The sequence below is a fragment of the Cnephaeus nilssonii genome (assembly GCF_951640355.1).
Source record: "Cnephaeus nilssonii genome assembly, chromosome: 8".
Classification (NCBI taxonomy): domain Eukaryota; kingdom Metazoa; phylum Chordata; class Mammalia; order Chiroptera; family Vespertilionidae; genus Cnephaeus; species Cnephaeus nilssonii.
Genome location: NC_137079.1, coordinates 62,079,760 through 62,094,681, shown reverse-complemented (window position 1 = coordinate 62,094,681; position 14,922 = coordinate 62,079,760). Strand labels below are relative to the sequence as shown.

The 14,922-nt window shown below is 39.7% G+C and overlaps 1 pseudogene across 1 annotated transcript in view; it reads right to left on the bottom strand.

The window, feature by feature from the left end:
* Window positions 1-12,388, bottom strand: part of LOC307104038 (elongation factor 1-alpha 1-like) — a 91,814-nt pseudogene extending 79,426 nt beyond the window's left edge. The window contains exon 1 of the transcript in view: window positions 12,280-12,388. The product of the transcript in view is annotated as an elongation factor 1-alpha 1-like (transcript). The remainder of the gene's footprint in view (window positions 1-12,279) is intronic.
* Between the last annotated feature and the right edge of the window lie 2,534 nt (window positions 12,389-14,922).

Sequence of the window (14,922 nt, the reverse complement as noted above, 5' to 3'; positions counted from 1 at the left end):
GGGACTGAGCAGAATTTCTGAAACTGTTCACTTTCCTCCTAAAAAGAGAAATACTCCCTAATCTAGAGGACTAATTGGACCCATGATTCTTGGAGGATTGATTTTAGAGCTCGCAAGTTTAGGATTGAAATATTCATGACCTTTCCCTGAGAAGGAACATTTGTACCTGGATTGTGATTCTGTCCCATGTCTTTGAGATAAACTTAATTTGATTTATGGGGTCAATCCTTAACCTTTTGAGTTGTCAAATTAGTTGCCAAATGGGGGCAGGGTGTGGGTGTGTTAATTTTTTCAAGCATCTACTGCGAGATCCATTTGGAAGTCCAGCAAACTTGTCTCTCTTATGCTTGGCTTCCTCATTCCCTCTCTGAATTCTGCCCTCTCCCCCACCTGAGATGTTAATTACAATTCCAGCTCTGATATCAATAGTGCAGTTACTTAACCTCTTAGGGTTCAATCTTCTCTTAAGAAAATAAGCAGAGACTGCACTGAAATGATCAATAAAGGCCTCTTTAGTTGCTAACAATTGATGATTACATGGGGTCTGGTCTCTCACAGCCACAGAGCTATTGGCAGTGCCCTATGCAACTCCTCAGGTCACCATTCTCTTAGGTTCCCACGTACCTGACCCTGGAATTGTGCAACACAGTGGCCCCATGTGGGGTGGTTTGAAAGGTGTGACCAAATTTCTCCTCAGCCTTAAAAAGCCTTCCTTTCCAGATGCTTTGAAATGTTGCCACTGGAGACCCAAGTTTAAATATTATTCTCTCCAGTATGATTCTTGGACAGATAACACATTAAATCATTAACAGGTTATGTGAATTGTTTTTATTTCCTCCCATGACAGGAAGATCCAAAGAAGTATGAGAACTCAGGGTAGACGGTGTAGGAGAAGAAACACTTTCCTCTACTCTCTTAGAGGTTCTGTGGCCAGGCCCGAGAATTAGGCTAATATAAGACTGATTAACAGGATAAAAACATACACACTTTAGTTACTATTTTTACGTGCACACGGGAGTCTTCAAAAGGAAAACGAAGACCTAAAGAAGTCGTGAGGCCCCAAAGCTTATATAACTTTTTAAACAAAGAATGATAAATTGTGGGGATGTGACCAGACAAAGGGGCTTGGGCTAGGGGGGTAAATTGAGGGACAGTGACTAAGAAACGTAAGGGGGAAATTAATGGAAGATCAAGTTTATTTTAGTAAGTTTGTTTGTACAAGGCCATTTTGGCTTCTACTCCCAGTCTCTAGTGATACGAACATTCTTCTTTTCCTGGCAAAATAAGGGCACCTTTCTCACGGGAAATCTTATCGCCTACATTTAGGTAGAAAAGGTAGGTCAGAGAGCCCGTCCTCATCTATTGTTTCTCCAGTGCCTTCCGCTCGAAATAATCAGGAGGCCAGAGCAGAAGATGCTGTAGTGGCTTGTTCTGAACCCCTTCACTGAGAGGTTGGGAGTGGGTGGGACAGGGAAACTGAATAAAGGTTTTTAAGCCAGAAATAACTGAAATCAAGTCATGGATCCATTAAGAAGATGGGTGACCATGGGTGAATTATGTCAGCATCTGGGCCTCAGCTTCTGTCTGTAAGGTGTAGTGTCTTCCCCAGAAGGACTTTTGTGAGGATTGAACCGTGTAGCGCCTGCCATACCAGGTACTCCTGTAAAGGACTACTACCTATTACTTCACAATTTTACCCACAGCTAGATTTGCAATCAGATGTTCCAATCATCTAGTTGAAAACAAAACTCAAATAGAAGTCTTGGTATTCAAGGGACAAACAGACACACCTTCCCACTTGAGGAACAACTTTTAAATTTCATAATCGCCTGTGCCTGTGGCACAGTTAGGCTGGGATGCCAAGAAGTACTTCTCTGATCTTCCTCTCCATTCTCTCAGACATCGGAGTTGTTTGGCACATGTTTTGAAATGTGAAAATGGGGATGGTACTCTGTAAACAGTGAAATCATTATGTTAAAAGCTCATTTTATTTTCTTCCATTTGAATATGAACTACAGTGCTGGAGGTAATCTTTGTTTTTGTAGGGAGTGGGTTCTCTCTCTCTTTTATCTGTCTTCCATTAGGGAAGTATTTTTTGATTGCTTACACCATTTATTTTGTGGAAATAAGAGTCTATTGTTCTATCAGGGAAAAAACCACTTCAATAACCATTTAGAACAAGGAGAAGAAAGGAAAGTATTTTGGAGAAAAATAATTCCTTTCCCATATTTCTCTTAAGTTGTGTATCTTGGAACTAGTTTTCCATTATAAGGAACTTGCCTTTTGTTTATGAAAAAAATCTCTCAGAAGACAAAACCCATAGGATTTGTCCATTTTCCTAACTAATTTTTAGGCATGATGCAAAACTGCCATTAAGGATCTCTGTTCTTTGCCCAGTCCGATTTAAAAATATTTCTTTAGAGGCTACAAAAAATTTCAAAAACATGTTAAAGGACTCTTTTTAAAAAGTTGACTCCCCTTAGGAACTTGGAAATTAGATTTTTAAAATGTTCTCTGAGCTGCCTCTGAAATTTAATCTTGACTCTCATTATACTGTCCTCCTAGCAAAGCGTAGCTTGATCTAGCTTTCAAGCGGTGGGATCATGGAGGTGAGAGCCGGTCGGACAGTGTGCCCAATTTGGAGGTTTTATTCACATCTTTTATCTCAGCCCACCGCTTGGATTGCAAAGGCTGATTCTTTTTATGGAGTGTGTTTCCTTTTCTCTAACCAGAAATACTTGCATTGAGGCATATTCGTTAACATTTTTTCTTTGTGTATGTCAGGTGTGTTAGTGTTTTCCCTCAGCAAACAGATTAGAAAGTCCATGAAGCTGGGGGACCCTGTATGATACTCTTTGGAATTCGCTATGGTGCTCAATTCAGTGCTGGTCCCTTTGTAACTGCTCCAATAAATACTGTACTTGTTCATTTATTGGTTGATTATCTATTAGCTCCATCTGTAACCCAGTAGAAAATGAGAAAAAGGCTCGAAGCTCTTTATGCTCAATTTGGCGAACCAGAAAGAATTTCTAAAGCAAAATGTTCCCTTATTTCTGTGCCCCAACTTGACTACACACCCCTTCCCTCCTGATTAAGTCTGAGCTATAAAAACCAAGATGGCAGCGCGTTCAGCTTGATGTTTTAAAGGATGGAAAGATGGAGCAAGTTCTTAGATCTTTTTGTGTTGGATCTGCTGATTATAGTTTATCACACCCTCATTAAACTGTAAGGCAGATACACATAGCTTTTGGATGATTTGCAGAAATACTTCCCTCTCTCAAAAGAGATAAGAATTGGCTGCATTCCTATTTTGCTGTGTTTTGTTGAACTCTTCTTTAAGGAACGAGGCAATCACATCAACTTATCTTAGTTTGTGGGACAGCAGGGGCATGCATCTGATCTAACCCTGCCATTTTACACAAGACGAAGGCTCAGAGGGAATAAGTGGTTTATAAGGCCAAACAGCCAGCCAGAGGCACAATCGGGACTACTTTGTTTTGCTCCCCTTCCACCTTCCTTCACTACTTCTTTTTGGTAAATAAAGGGATTGCTCCAGAGATAAGCTTAATCTTTTTCTTTTTTGCTGGATCTTGCTTACTTATAAAATGGAGATGTCATGGCAATGAAAATATTTCCAAATTCCACCCATAACTCTTATGGAATTTAATGTTGAGTGTTAGATCAAAATGTGAGGCCCTTTAAGCTATTTAGTAGAAATTTGCCATATAAGATAGAATATTATTTTTCTGGTTTGATCAATGTGGATTGTTATTCAGTCATCATTCTTTTTAAAATTTAATTTGTTAAAGTTTGTGGTAAAATACACATAAAATTTACCACTGCAACCATTTTTAAATGTACCATCAGTAGTATTAAGTGCATTCACAATGTCATGCAACCATAGCCGAATTCATCACCAGATCTTCATCCTCAACTTGCAAAGCTGAAACTCTGTACCTATTAAACACTAACTCCCATTCTGCCCTCCTCCCAGCTCCTAGTGATACATTGTAATTAGCTAGTTATCCTACCTAATAAAAGAGTAATATGCAAATTGTCCGTACCTTCGCTACACCTATAAGCCATACCAATCAGCCACACCCACCAGCCCATCAGGAGCAAATATGCAAATAAACCCAACCAAGATGGCTGTAGCCACAGAGAGCAGGAGGGAGGCTTGGGTTTCCCCAGCAACAGAGGAAGATAAGCTTTCTGCCTGCCTTTGCTGGCCTAGGCCTCCACTCAAGGCTACAAAGTTTCACTTATAGAAGGTAAACAAATTCAAACAGAAATGGCGGCAGCCACGGAGCTGGAAAGAACGGGAGGCAAGGGTTGCCTCTGGCAATGGAGGAAGCTAAGCTTCTGCAGCCCTGGCCAGCCCAGGCCTCCGCTTAAGGCTACAAAGTTTCAATTATAGAAGATACATAAATCCCAACAGAAATGGTTGCCACCACGGAGCGAGCAGAAGGCTTGGCTCCGCTCCAGACTACAAAGTTTCAATTGTAGAAGGTAAATAGATTCCAGATATCAGGGCCTCTGCTTGGGTCACCAGGGGGCATGGCCGGCCTGCAAACCACCACAGGCCCCTCACCCAGGCTGCCCCATGCCCCAAGGGAACCCCCACCCTGATCCAGGACACCCTTCAGGGCAAACCAGCTGGCCCCCACACGTGCACCAGGCCTCTATTCTATCTAATAAAAGAGTAATATGCAGATTAACCATCACTCCAACACACAAGATGGCTGCCCCCATGTGGTCAAAGATCCTGCCCCCATGTGGACACAGGCAGGCAAGCAGTTGGAAGCCAGCAGCCCTGGATTGTGAGAGCGATGTCCGACTGCCTGTCTAAACGGGCAGTTGTACATCCCTCGAGGAGTCCCAGATTGGAGAGGGTGCAGGCTGGGCTGAGGGACACCATCCTCCCCACCCCTGTGCACAAATTTTGTGCACTGGGCCTCTAGTTTTTAATAGGAAAGGAACAAAAGGGAGGCTAGACATTATAAGCATGTCATTTGGGCAGCTTCAGCAGGAAGCTGCAATTTCACACTCCCCAGAGAACCACCAGCCCATTCTCGGCAGATCACTGGGGAAGGGACTGGACAAAGGGAAAATGGGTGCCTGAGCAGAGAGTTAGGTTGACCTAGGAAAGGTGCTTGCTGTCAGTCATACGTGGAAACAGAAATCATTAGTCAGAAGGGGTGGAGTTGATGCAAGCCTGTGAAAATTTGGGAATACCTAATCCCCTGAATAAAAGAATTCGTACTTTGGCCCTTGGCTCCTGGGGCTCTTGGCTCCTAGGGCTCCCGGCTCTCTTGCATTTGCTCATATGGCCCATAGCCATGCGGACCCCACATGCAATGGACTGATGGACTGCAACTGGGAACACAAACTACACCAGCCTGACTATGCCTTAACGGGGAACGGAAGCTCAGCCACTGGCTCTGATTTTAGCTCTGCTGAAGCCCCAGCGACGCTTCTTCTATGGCTGGACTAAGGGAAATGGGACCTTGGAAACTCAAATAAAAATCATGTAAATAAAAATCACTCATTCTCCCATGCAAGTCTCAGAAAATTCTTTTTCTTGGGATGTCATATAAATCATATTTGTCATTTTGTGACTGGCTTATTTTACCCAGCATAATGTCCTCAAGGTTCATCCATGTATATCACACATCACAATTTCCTTTCTTTTTAAGGCTGAATAATAATTCACTGATATATATATCACATTTTGTCTACCCATTCATCCATAGGTGGACACTTAGGTTGCTTTCACCTTCCAGCCATTGTGAATAAAGCCGCCCTGAATATGGGTGTACAAAAATCTGATCTGTTTGAGTTCCTATTTTCCATTCTTTTGGGTGCAAACCCAGAAGTGAAGGTGCTAGCTCATATGGTAATTCTATTTTTAAATGTTTGAGGAATAACCATATGTTCTCCACAGTGGCTGCATCATTTTGCATTTTCACCAACAGTTCATAAGGGTTCCAATTTCTCTTCATCCTTGATATTTTCTGTTTTTCTCCACACTTGCAATTTTCTGGCGTGTATGTTTTTCTTTTCTTTGAGAGTCATAAGATAGTGTATTTTTGAGATTAAACAAAAAAAGGACAGTCATGGAGAAAAGCCAAAGAGTAAATCTCTCTCCTTGCTTTTTCCAGTCACATCATACTAATAAATTTAAATTTGATTATGATTTTTAGGAGATATATGAAAAATAGCTCTGGTGGAACCAAAAAACATAGGCGTGTTATTGTTCTATCATCACAGTTTGAAAGGTGTGGCAGGAGAAAGTGAACAGAGACTCTCAGATGAAACACAATATTGATATTTGGCATGCTCAGAGGACTTTCCACCCAAAAATCCGAAATCCCTTTACCCACACTAATTACCTCTCCACCAGGGCCAGCCCTGGGCACAGCCGGGAAGTCGGCAGAGGTTGACTTTGGCGCCTCCGGCCTTCTCTCGCAGTACTGCATTTCCTGTCTGGGGGTGCACTTGCCACTGACTGCTAAAGAAACAGGTTCCTCGGCGCCGAGCTGAGCTACTGAATCAGAATATCTGTGAGTGGCGCCCAGGAATCTGCATTTTAACTGCATGTCCCACTCCCACCCTCATGATCTTCTTCACACTGAGCTTTAAACATCACTGAGCTAATAATCATTCCAACCTCCCAGAGGTTTTTGTTCCTCTTCTGCCTGACAAACCCGGTCTTCTGAAGTGTAGATGACAGTGGTGATTGCCTACCAGTGTGCTCCAATGATATTGGAAAAGCTTCTCTTTGATTCGAGACAGGATTCTTCCTTCATCTCTTTCAAAATGTTGGGCATTTGGAGTTGAGTTAAGGGGGGTAATTTTAAAATCTATTAAATATTAAATCTTTTCAATCTTAATTGTTAGTGTTTAATTTTTATTTTGTACAGAAATTTTTATTACTAATGATTTTTATTGCTTGGTCAGTTGAACAGGCTTGGTATTTGAAATCAGAATCTTGGGTTTAAATTCTGACACATTCTCTTATTAAGTTGGTCATCTCCCCAATTTACTTACGTGTTCTTAGCTTCAATTTCCTCACTTATGAAATGGAGACAAGCCCTGGTCAGTTAGCTCAGATGGTTAGAGCATAGTCCTGATATGTCAAGGTTGTGGGTTTGATCAGGGCACAAACAAGAATCAACCCTCTAAAATCAATTAAAAAAAATAAAAAAATAAAATAAAATGGGAAAAAAATAAATGGAGATAATACAATAGAAATTGAAGTATTATTTTGAGAGGTAAATGAGATAACTGTTTTTAGAGAGTTGCCTATGACAATGTCTGGCACACATTAGATGTCCCAAATATATTCAATGCACATGTACTGAGGACCTTGTATTAATTGGTTATAGTAGGGGGTAAAGCAGTGAAGATAGTCACAGTGACCATCTAACGAAGAGCTTAAGTCAAATCAAAGAGAAAGACCTAGAAGTTGTTTTAAGGGAAGGTAAATGCTGAAACAACATTCAATCACGTGACAAAAATTTGTTGAGTTTCTATTACATGTACATACGGTTCCGAGTTAGGCATAGATATCCAGTGACAAATATGACATATTAGTTTCCTCATGGAGTCTACAAGTGGGAAGAGGGGCACAGAAAATAAACTAGCAAACTAATAATTAAATGGATAGCACCCAATAGTGAGAAGTGCTATGAAAGGAGTAAGGCAGGTTATGTTAGATGTATTAGTTTTCTACCACTGCTTTAACAACTTACAACCAACTATGAGGCTTAAAAACAACAAACATCTATTCTCTCAAAGTTTTAGAGGCCGGAAATCTAAAATCAAGATGCTGACAGGGTTGGTTCCTTCTGGAAGCTCTGAGGGAAAATTCAGCTCATGTTTCTGTTCTAGCTTCTGATGGCTGCTGGAAACCCTTGGCATTCCTTGCCTTCTAGGAACATAACTACAACGTCTGTCTCCATCTTCTCTTTACCTTTTTCTCTCTGAGCCTCTGTATCTTCTCTTCACAAAAGTACACCTGCCCTTGAGTTTAGGGCCCACCATAAATCCGGGATGATCTCATCTTGAGATCCTTAAGTTAATTACATCTGCAAAGAATTTTTTCCAAATAGGTCAACTTCACAGGTTGCAGGAGTTAGGACTTGAACATAACTTGAGGGGGCGGGGGTATGTGGGTCAAGACTCAACTTACTACAAGATAGACTGTGATCGGGTGGGAAGTGGCTAGAATGGTTGTAGAATGCTTTTCTGAGGAGGAGACACTGACCTGAGACTTGGGGCATGAGAAGGAACCAGCCATTCAAAAAGAAGGATGAAGGCCCCGTGATAGAAAAGGAAAGGAAAAAGGGCCAGTGCATGGAACAATCAGAGTGAGAGGGAGAAAAGTAAAGATATGGGATGAGGCCAGAAAGGTAGGAGGGGGCTCAGATTATTCAGGGTATTCTAGTCAATAATTTTATGCATGTGTTTTATTATTGCTGCACTGAGAAGGTACAGGAGAGGTTTAATTAAAGACATACAGTAAGCAGTCAGATATGTGATTCTGGAGCTCAGAGAAAAATCTGGACCAGATATATGTTTGCTACTTATCAATATATAAATGGTGTTTTAAGCTATGGGACAGGATGTGGTCACCTAGGGAAAGACTAGCAATAGCAAAGGACACAGTTTGGGGTCATTCTAATATTTAAAAACCAGGAAGAGGATTGCCCAAAAGAGAGTGGGAAAGAGTGGGCAAATGACAATAGAACATTAACTTGGCAAAATGCATGTTAGTGGTGTCTTAAAAAAATGGCTTCAGTGGAGTGATAGAGATTAAAATCCAACTGAAGTGAATTAGAGAGTGAATAGAGCCCGACTGGTATGGCTCAGTGGTTGAACATCCATCTATGAACCAGGAAGTCACAGTTGATTCCTGGCCAGGGAACACGCCTGGATTGTGGGCTTGATCCCCAGTAGCGGGCGTGCAGGAGGCAGCCAATCGATTCTCTCTCATCATTGATGTTTCCATCTCTCTCTCCTTCTCCCTTCCTCTCTGAAATAAAAAAAAATATATATATATTTTAAAAAGAGTGAATGGAACATGAGTAGGTGAAGACAGTTAATTTAGGTAACTGTTAAGATTTTTATTATGAACAGGTGAATATATATTTTACTATCCAAGCCAGGATACTTTTGAGAATGAAAAGGGGAGGGACATGATAAGAATAAATAAAATTATGTAATTAAAAAATTAGGTTATTGAAGCATAATTTATATACTGAAAAATTCATTCTTTTAGATATATATAATTTGAGGAGTAAAACTACATAATTTTGAAATAAATATTAAAAAATTGGTTTAACAAATTGAAAGCCATTTTTTAAAAATAAAATTCTCTCTAAAAATACAATTTATATGTAGTAAAAAAATAGTCCTTACTATATTGATTTTCTGGACAATAAAAGCATCATAAGCAAAATAACTATTCTTGACATATGTTCACAAATTTGAAAGGTGTCTTTTGTTGTATATATAACCATTATTTTTCTAAAGAATGTACTTTTTCCAATGTGGACTTCTTATCTGGAATTTTTCTTAAAATTGTCTGCAATGTTCAGTGTTGTATTTTGTGAATTAAAATTTGAAATTATGATAATTTCTTTACTTTTCTTTTTAAAACACAATATTTTAAATGATAAATAGCCTCTAACTCCAGCAGGGATATGTGATAAGTTTAGAGCAAATTTTATTAATTGAGGACATCCTCATTTCTCTTCTCTTTCTTTAGAGGGCTAATGTACTTTATTTTTTAATTTTTTGTTAATCCTCACCCGAGGATATTTTCCCATTTTAGGGAGAGTGGAAGAGAGAGAGAAAGGCAGAGAGAAACATTGATGTGAGAGAAACACGTTGATTGGTTGCCTCCTGCACGAGCCCAACCAGGGCCCGGACCGAGGAGAAGCCTGCAACCAAAGTCCATGCCCTTGACTGGAATCAACCCGGGATCCTTGGGTCCACTGGTTGACGCTCTATACACTAAGCCAAACTGGCTAGGGCGAGGCATAATATACTGTAAATATTTGAGTCAATATATATATTTTTAGTTTATCTTTCTTCCTTTATTTATTTATTTTTATTTTTTTAAATTTCTTTATTAAGTTATTACAAACGTGTCCTTATCCCCCCATTAGCCCCCCCACCCCCCATGCCCCACTCATGCCCTCACCCCCCTGTTGTCTGTGTCCATTGGTTAGGCCTATATGCATGCATACAAGTCCTTTGGTTGATTTCTCTCCCTTACTCCTACCCTCCTCTACCTTCCCTCTGAGGTTTGACGGTCTGATCGATGCTTCTCTGCCTCTGGATCTGTTTTTATTCATCAGTTTGTGTTGTTCATTATATTCCACAAATGAGTGAGATCATGTGATATTTATCTTTCTCTGACTGGCTTATTTCACTTAGCATAATGCTCTCCAGTTCCATCCATGCTGTTGCAAATGGTAAGAACTCCTTTTTTACCGCAGCGTTGTGTAGATGTACCACAGCTTTTTAATCCACTCATCTACTGATGGGCACTTAGGCTATTTCTAAATCTTAGCTATGGTGAATTGCGCTGCTATGAACATAGGGGTGCATATATTCTTTCTAATTGGTGTTTCTAGTTTCTTGTCTCCCTTTATTTAAATCATCTTTCTTTTTAAATACTTTTGTAAGACAAAACTCTCTAATATACTCACCTTCATATATAATTCTTTTGATTATTGTACAAATTTTAATGCTATAAAATCATAGGCCTTCCCAATTTCTTTTCACTTCTGTAAAAACTATTATTTTTTTCCAATAACAAAAGGAACTCTATCAAAATGTGCTCCCCACAACTTAAGACATTCTAAAACACAATTATAGAATTTCACAATCAAGTCTTGTATAAAGAGTGAGTTCTTATCACTTAATATGAAGTTACTGAACGTGGTACTGAAATTGTAGGGATTAATTTCAGTGCCTTTATATTTGTAAGCTTTATTTCCTATCATTTCAGTTTGTGGAAAGCCTGAAAATTAAAAAGTTTTTTGGTGTTCAATGTATTGACTACTCTGATTAAAATTGTCCAGCTGATTCTAAACAAAATACAACAAAAATTTGGAGGATTTATTTACAAAAAGCACATTACCATTGTAGAACATTAGTTGTATTTACAAAGTAAATATTTGTAAACTCTAATTGATGTCAGGCAGCAAAGAGAGAAATAATTTATTGCTATGTTGAAATAATTTTTTACATTCAGTTATTTGGTAGTTCTGTTACTTTTGTGTAAATATTTCTATTATGATCAGTATATTATCATAACGATTTATTTATTTACTCACTTACTTATTTAAATAATCCTCACCCGAGGACATTTTTCCATTGATTTTTAGAGAGAGTAGAAGGGAGAGAGAGAGACAGAAAGAAACACCGATGTGAGAGAGGCACATCGATTGGTTGCCTCCCTGCATGCCCCCCGGGAGCCTGCAACCAAGGTATGTTTCCTTGACCAAAACCGAACCCGGGATCCTTCATTCCTCAGGCTGATGCTCTATCCACTGAGCCAAACCGCCTAGGGCTTATCACAACCTTTTATATGCAATTATGGACTATAGGAGCACAAGGACCAGTTCCTAGAACATATCTGCACCAAAGTTTCATTTAGCAGGAATGCTGTGCTTAATAATGACGCCATGTTCTACCACATTTGTCTCTGTATATTCACCACAGGCAAAAAAAATAACATTATCTTCCATGTTGAATTTTAAGTGGCTTTACAATACTATTCACAATGAAGTCAAGTATTTTAACATTTACATAATGAACCTCTAAGAACGTTACTGTATTCCATGAAACAAGTTAAATAACTGCACCTTATTGGAATTAATTCATTTTTTATTTGGAGTATCTAATATTACTGATATAAAATAAGCATTATTTTAATGTTAGAAAAATTCTTCTGCTAATGAAATCACACATTGATAGTCATCACTTTAATCGTGCACATGTAAAAGAAAGCTTGGAATACAAATAGGAAGGATTAATTTACAAGAACAACTATTTGATCTAAATGAAAAGCTATGCCTAGTAGAACGATATGCATAGGCATCTTCTGTAAGCTATGCATGTGAAATTATCATCTTTGGGCATAGCTCTTATAAACTCACTATTAAGTTTTGCAATAGATGTTGATGTTCTTTCAACACCTGTGCATCTTCTAGTTTTGGCCACCACGGTAGGTATGAATGTCAACAACATTTTTGCAATTACCATTCTCTGTTAATGTCAACAAACATTCTTCTCTTCCTCCTTCTGCCTCCTCTTCCAATTCCTCTCCTTCTCTGTGTTTGTCTTCATCTTTATCTTCTTCTGTAACCATTCTGCTAAAGGCTAGAGCCGTGGTCGGCAAACTGCGGCTCGCGAGCCACATGCGGCTCTTTGGCCCCTTGAGTGTGGCTCTTCCACAAAATACCACGGCCTGGGCGAGTCTATTTTGAAGAAGTGGCGTTAGAAGAAGTTTAAGTTTAAAAAATTTGGCTCTCAAAAGAAATTTCAATCGTTGTACTGTTGATATTTGGCTCTGTTGACTAATGAGTTTGCCGACCACTGGACTAGAGGAACATGAAGACAGAATATTGCCCTCATTGTGGAGGTTGACCTGATGATATGAAAGGAGTAACTTGCGAAACCAGAGGTCCTTTCAACTGCTCTAATGTTCCCATGCTTTGCTTTAGTAGCATTCGTATTTACAATGTGTCTTTTGCCTAAAGATCCCAAAGGCTCTGAAACCATACTATTACCATATCATAGGATTGTGACTCAAATTGATGCAGATTTAGATGTAAAGGGAAGATGATTAATCTAGGGGAGGCCTTGCTGACTTGGTGCTGACTTGCTTCTTTTTCCTGTGGGGAGCATGAGTTTTCTGAATCAGCTAGCGTGTCCCTCAGTCATAGAATGGTGACCCAGCACCTCTCTTTGCTGAATCAGAGGGTGCTGTGTGCTCACGTTTCCTTTGGGTTCCGTTACTACGGGAAGCTCTCTCAAGCATACTAGTACTTATTATTCACGCGACGCATCAGGTAACAAGCAGCAGCAAAGGTTAATTCCCAGGCAATGCCAGCAGGACTACTCACTCAGAGGAAATGGGTTGTGATGAAAAAAAAAAAAAAATCACCTGCAGCTAAAGGCTTTTATTCCCTTTCCAAGCTTGTTTCATGTTTAAATATTGCTTATGTGGAAAAAAGCCAGTGATATTTTGAGTGTGCGCGCGGTTGTTTTGTAAGTCGGGGTGATTCTAATATGATCAGCAGAAATCATGAATGACTCATTTGGGTTCTGCTTGTTACGAAAACATCTGTGTGATTTCTTTTTCTGATAAAGGCATTTGATTGTGAGTATTCCAGAAGATTCTGTTTCTTACATTTTAATACTCTTGGTAGGTATTTATTTAGTGCTTATGGTGTGCAAAGCTCTGTACTAGACACTAGGGAGGGAGGTTAAGGGAAGAAAAGAGGAACGAGACGTCGCGATGACTACAAGAGAGGCTTCCCATGAGTGGGTAGACATAGCTGAACCCAGGAATTTATAGGCTGTCATTAATTATCTTCTCTCCCTTTTTCTCTGTGTGGGTATAATACCAGGTATCTTCTTTCCATGTTGTGGCAATGACAACTACCAGCAGTTATGGGCTTATATTAGCCTTTCAGTTAGGGATTGTAGTGAAAAGCCCAAACTTCTTTCTTAAAAGAGTGTGTGGGCTGGTTTGCCAGAGACAGGTAAGATTCCTCAAGGAAGGAGCAACCTAAGACAAGCACAGTCGCAGAGGGGCCATCAGGAGAGAATTTGGGGATCAACAGAGGTGGGGCACAGACCCTCACCCCCCCAACATTGCAGGGGCCTGAACCCTAGCCCCTTTTGAGGGAGGTCTCCTGCCCCCATGGCTGCTTCGTGCTTCCCATGCCCAGCTCAGATCAGGACCCAGGTGACCGACAGAGACTTGGCCGACAGCAGCTGCCCTCTCACTCCAACAAGAATTGTTTGAGTTGTCTTGTACCCATGGTGTGGGGAAGTGGGTTTACGATATCTAAATCCAGCCTACCACCAGGAATGCTCAGGACCTTCTCAAGAAGGCAAATAATCCCTTCCACCAATATTTACAGGGTAAAATAAGATTGTTGTTAGAGTAATAAATTTGACAGTAAAATAGTAGTCAAGTTTTCAGGCAAATTAAAATTGGCTAGTTGAAACAAGTGAATATTCTAGAAAAATTAATTGTACTGGACAAAAAGGTGTTCCTAAAGTGTTAACTAAAATTTTTATTGGTACTTCATCTCATGATAAAATTGTGCACCATGTAATGAACCTAAAACAGTAATATTATAGTGCAAAAAATTAAAATTTAAAAGCCATCAAGACTACATTATAAAATTTTCAAAAGCCTCCTACCATTTAAATAAAAAAAAGGAGGGGATAGTAGAGGAATATCATGTAAGGAAAAATATCCTGTAAGTAAATTACATCTAGAAAATTAATACTTTAGAAAATTAATTGTAAGGCTAAAAGCAAGACACCCATGAAAAACACACAAGGTGTCAAAACAAGCCAGAGGAAAATCATTTGGGCAAAAAAATGAAATAGGACCCCAAGTCAAATTTATAGAAAATATTCCTTTATTAACTTTTGGTCGAGAATATGTTTGTACATTTTCAGAAAACAACTCTGAGACCATGTGGATTCCAGCAACAGAGAGGAATCGACAGGACTACTCCAGCCATGAAGACAGAAGAGAAGCAGTCCAGAGATGGAAGACGCTGATGTGGCCTTCCCATACTAGCAGTTAGCAGCTGTGCATCACTGCAGGTTGCCCAGGACCAAACCAGAGAGGGTCGGACCTGCATTACCACCATTTGT